Source organism: Ostrea edulis, chromosome 2 (genome assembly GCF_947568905.1).
Source record: "Ostrea edulis chromosome 2, xbOstEdul1.1, whole genome shotgun sequence".
In the NCBI taxonomy this organism is placed as follows: domain Eukaryota; kingdom Metazoa; phylum Mollusca; class Bivalvia; order Ostreida; family Ostreidae; genus Ostrea; species Ostrea edulis.
The window spans coordinates 108567148-108572677 of NC_079165.1; positions in this window are offsets into that span (position 1 = coordinate 108567148).

The window sequence follows — 5530 nt, forward strand, 5'->3', positions numbered from 1 at the left end:
CTTTTCTCATCGGTCAGCCTAAGTTTCAGCTTCGAAAGCTTTCATGTCGCAGTACCGTTTCGATCAACTTCTTTTATTAGAAATGAAAACCCGCACAGACAACAAATATTACATAAACTATATATCCTGTGTGGTGTGGACGGTGAGGCTGTTATGACCGCATTCATTTTACTTGTTTATATATACGTTCGGAAGTCGTCGTTCCGAGAATATACAATTGCACCGAAGATTCTCAAGCCGATCGCTGATTGGTCATTGCAAAAGTTCAAGCTGAGATGACCTCTAATGGGGAGTTGTTAGATCCTTGTGTAGCGATAGTAGATGAGCGGATCAAAAGATCTAATTTTATTTAGATTGACAGTGATCAATCTCATAACTCCTATAAGCAATACAAAATAGATAGTTGGGCAAACACGGACCCCTGGACACAGCAGAAGTGGGATCAGGTGCCTAGGGGGAGTAAGCATCCCCTGTTGTAACACACGTTTCAAGGCCTTTTACCCATTGCTAGATATTATTACCCTTAAATGCGGGCTTTCTGTTCTCAGATTGTAACAACACGTTTTTTGAAATCTTTCTCCACCAATTAGATTCGAGTATTTTACATAAAAAATAATAATAAACTTTATCAAATATAATGAACAGTAACGTGACATGGCCATATTGACAGCGTTTTTGACTTGGAATATTTACCCTGAGTTAACGAAATTCACAATGTTGGTGCATCCCTTTCAGTTTTTCCCAAAGATCCAGTTATCTTTTTACGGTATCAGCACAATCAAGAAGAACATTTTCAAATTATCAAGACACTTGATCATTATGACTGTTTTCCCCACCCTTGAACCAAAACCCACATCCCTGGACTCATTAAATTTACACTTATAGTAAGGGTTCTCTTCTTCTTATGAATTCTCATTTGGTTTCAAAGGAGCATTAAGTGCATTCGGGTTATTTAAAAAAAAAATACATATAAACACTTTTTGCAAAGTCTAGTCCTCCCCTGGTTAGACCCTCTACCCTTGGGAAATTTAATATTTGAGTAGAGGCCTTTTTAATCCACATGACTGCATTTAGTTTTTTTTTTTTAAACATGCACACTTGTATGTAATACACTTTATGAAACGTCGTCATTTTTTTTATCAGTACCCCCCCCCCCCGACTTAGGGGACAACGTCCTGAAATTCACAACTTATGCCCCCTCGTTTCAAAGATGGTTCATACCAAATGTAAAATAATGTAAATGGAAAAATAGTTATAAAGAAGTTGAAAATGTTCAGTTGTTAACACAGGACGAACAACGTACAACGATGGGCATAGACTGATAGGAATATATGTGTGACTCGGGTGATCAACATGCAATGATAAACTTAAATGTAATTATCATGACTTCAAAATCTACCACTGTCTTGATTATGTATTTTACACACTATATAAATATGATTATCCATATCCATAAAAGATATTCGTGTCCTCATAATGAAGAATGAAGATAATCAGTTGGTCAGTTTGAAGAGTAAAATCTACCAAATCATCCATGGGGCATTGCTTTTCCTACTTTTGAAAAGATATGGCAAACTTCTACTGTTTGACTACGTGGAAATTGAGGAAAAGATAGATGTAATTATGTGTCTTCGATGTGAGTTGTAAATGACTATACATTTGTGATTTGATTTGGGAAATAATTCATACATACCGATTGTTGGGCTATTTTTGGCACTCTAATTTTGACAGTACTATACGAATGTCTCCGTTTACCTGATCAAGATATAGGGTTCATGGCAGGTGTGACCAGTCGACAGGGGGTGCTTACTCCTCCTAGGCTCTTGAACCCATCCCTGGTACGTCCAGGGGTCCGTAATTGCCTAACTTTCTATTTTGTGTTGCTTATAGGAGTTATGAGATTGTTCACTGTTCGTTATCTTCACCTTTCATACTATATTCCAATAACGTTTCTCATATATGAAAAATGAGGGCGGCCTAGACAATGAAATACAACACCAGAATTGACATCATGTCCACGTTTCTTTGACGGCTCTCTCCTTATAATCATTATGCACTTAAATTTGTGTGGGGGGGTCGGAAAGAAGTGAATAATTTTTACTGTATCAAAATATTAGTAAAATAATGATTAGCATATGTACTATGGTATTTATATGAATGTGACTTTACATTTCCAATGATAAAGTTGTGCAATACTAATATGTTTGTGAGCAGTTACAAATGCGAAACATATCGAAATGGCTGCTAAATCAAAACTAGGCGAAAATAGAGTTTTTCTTTCAATTTACTCTCTGTAATAGTGGGTCTGGTCGGTTCTGCAAACACTGGTATGCATATCTACCAGAGAAATGATCAATGGAAATGGCAGCAATACTGAATTCAACCTTAAACCCCTTAAGACATTAGGATAGATTCGTTCCCTATATGCTATTTTCAAAGTCAGCTCATAGGTGGTGGTTATCTGGAAGCACGAAAACGAATTTGAAATTCAACTTGTGACAAACAAATAGTTCCACTTATATTTAGAACTTTAATAAACCATAGAGTCCTTCCTTGATATCCCTGATTCAGGTCTAAATGTTTGCAGTTTTGGAAGAAGCATCTCTCCTCATATTTGAACGCAGCTATATTGTTCCATGTCCAGGAGTCAAGATTATTTTTAAGCATGTATCTTTACTATATAAGCCATTAAGTAAAGAGCTATCGATCCTTTGACCCAAGGTAGATTGTAAAAGCCCCTCTCTCTCTACGTAATTGTTATATGCTCTGTTATGGCCAATTTAACATTGTACCAAATATTTTTCCGTATTTTTCAGTTCCATATATTTTCGGATTTGTTTGAATGTTTCAATATCCGGTTTAGCTTGGATTTTACATTTTTCGTGGGTGCACGAGCTTCAGTACAATTTACCAGCCATTTAGATTACTAGTCACCTGTGCTGAAAGCCCTACATTTTTCTATGAGAGAAACTTCTAAGATAGTAAGTTAAATCTGACATTTTATATGCAAATTATTCTACAAGAGAATTTATGTACATATTGTTGTTAACTGAATGTTTACAGGGTGTTTACTTGCGAAAATGCATTTTTGGTAACATGTTCAGAGTGCACGTTTGTTATAAAATTCATAGCTTTATCGTAACGTTTTCAAAGTCTATGATGATATGGTTCATATTAACTTTCACAGTATTGAAGGACATAGAATTATGCTGTGAAACGTTTGGTGTGAATTTTTTGTGCAGTCTGCAATTTCCATGTATTGATAGGAACGTTTTCCTCTAGCTATTTATGTGTAATATTTTGTAGTTTCTAGGAACATAAATTTTTCACTTTCTAGTATGACGAAATTGTTTTTCGTACATTATGTACTGGTTTTCTAGAGTAAAAGTGTATAGTATTTACTGTAAACAGTGTTACTTACTGAGGTTGACAGAGTATTTGTTTACTAGGATAACATTTATCAAATGTTAGGTAATTTGTCTTTGCTATGAAATACTTTATTTATTTTTGTTTTTGTATATTTGCAGTAAATCACACCACCACCACACGCAAACATACACATGTATGCTGTATGTGTGGATCATGCTTGCTAGATTTAAATAAAGTGTGTGTATTTACAATGGAGTTGACTTTGAACTGGGGGTATCAGTATATGCTCCGTTAGATGTTCAATAGTAGAAAGTAGCAAAAGTTATAGGAAATAATGCATTTCCAGTCTTGGGTACCAAGAACTAAGAAATGATGGTTTTTTTAAAATTTCAGTAGAAATATTCTTGCTCGTAATGACTATGAAAGTAGTTTGCCAATTGCATACCCCGGACTTATATTGACCCAGTGGTAATTGAAAGGTTGAGAATGCTATTGTTAACATGAAATAGACGAAGAAAGACAGAAACATATTACAGTAGAGTAATACATGGATATGCTTCCTATTTCACTTGCAAGAAACAGAAGATACATAATGCCTGATGGAAATGGATTTTGACGTAATGTAACTCGTATTTTTTGTAGTCTTACGAGATTAAATACGGAAAATGTATACAATTAATGTACGTCCATGAATCATAGGTTAAACATTGACAGAATGTACGTTTAAAACAGTAAAAAGCAAAACCAAGCATTTCACAACGTTGCAAATGAGTTTACATTTTCATATTTATATTCACCTTTCTCTCTGTACAGTTGACTCTGAAAACATAAAAGAGAATCACTTATGTTTGTTTGCTCGCTTCTTTATAGTTTCAATCCCAATTTTTGTTTATAAATACTTTGCCCCGTTCTTGGTCTAGTTATTGTGTACGTGCTAAAATGAAAATGCCATCAACTTTCCTCATCATATAAACCATCTTCACAAGTCAAGGGTTATTGATTCGTTACCTTGCACTAACCCTTGACTTCAGTCACCAATCAAAACATGGGTTTGCGACAGAGGATGACGTAATACGCGAAAAGAAAATCATCCAATGAGATTCCTTGTTTAAGATGCAAGTTTCGTAAGAGAAAAAACAGAAAGTAAACAATGGTCTTCGTCAGGTACTTTTCTTAACATTTGATTATGGCATGTTGACTTTATATGTAGCGTAATTAATAATTCACATTTTCGTCCCCTAAATGTTGTAGCTATTTATTAATATATTTCGATTTTACATAACTTGTTCAATTTGTTGGGAAAAAAATCGACAAACGTACTTGGGCAATCCATTGCTTTCATGCGGATCGTATTCGAAACTCCGTCGAATTGTTTCGTTAAAAAGATGAATTTGTGAAAATCGATCGACGATCCCAAATTCTACACTGGCACCATGTTGCGGATGCCGCGCCATACGTGTTTGGTTTCGTTTCGACCGATTATAAAATCTGTTGTCTGAATGGTTCCACGCTACATACTACAAACCAATCATATGCTCCGTCTCGAGCCTATGTTTTGAATGGTGACTGATGTCAAGGTTTAGTGCGAGGTAACGAATAAATAATCCTTAACTTGTGAAGATGCATATACATGTATAAATATCTTATCTGCAAATCCATCGTTATGAATTATAATCAAATCAGGTTATTGAGTTCCAATATTGTATGAATAGTGAAGTTTACACAAATCAAAATGGAAAGAGGATATTATTGTCCCCTAACACGAAGATTGGCAAACCAGTAACCAAAAACAAACACAAGTATGTCCAGTGAAACCACCCTGTCAATTAAAACTAAAGTCGTGATTGATATGATGTTACGTTTGATTCACTTTTGCCTCACCTCAACAGACAATTGGGTCCACATCATATTCGTACAAAACTTTACTCTATTCCATTGAGGGTTTTACATATGTTATTTGAAGAAGCTATGGCTAGTCTATACTTGGATTTTTCAACACCTGAATATAGACTGAACTCTATGATTATTGATGTTGCCTACCACAGGCTCTATAAACCAGCACGGACCATGGATGATATTCCTTCCAAATCATGCCACCAGTTCCTTAAGCTCAAATTTACAAACAAAGGAATATATGCCGTCAACATAAGCAACATTCTTC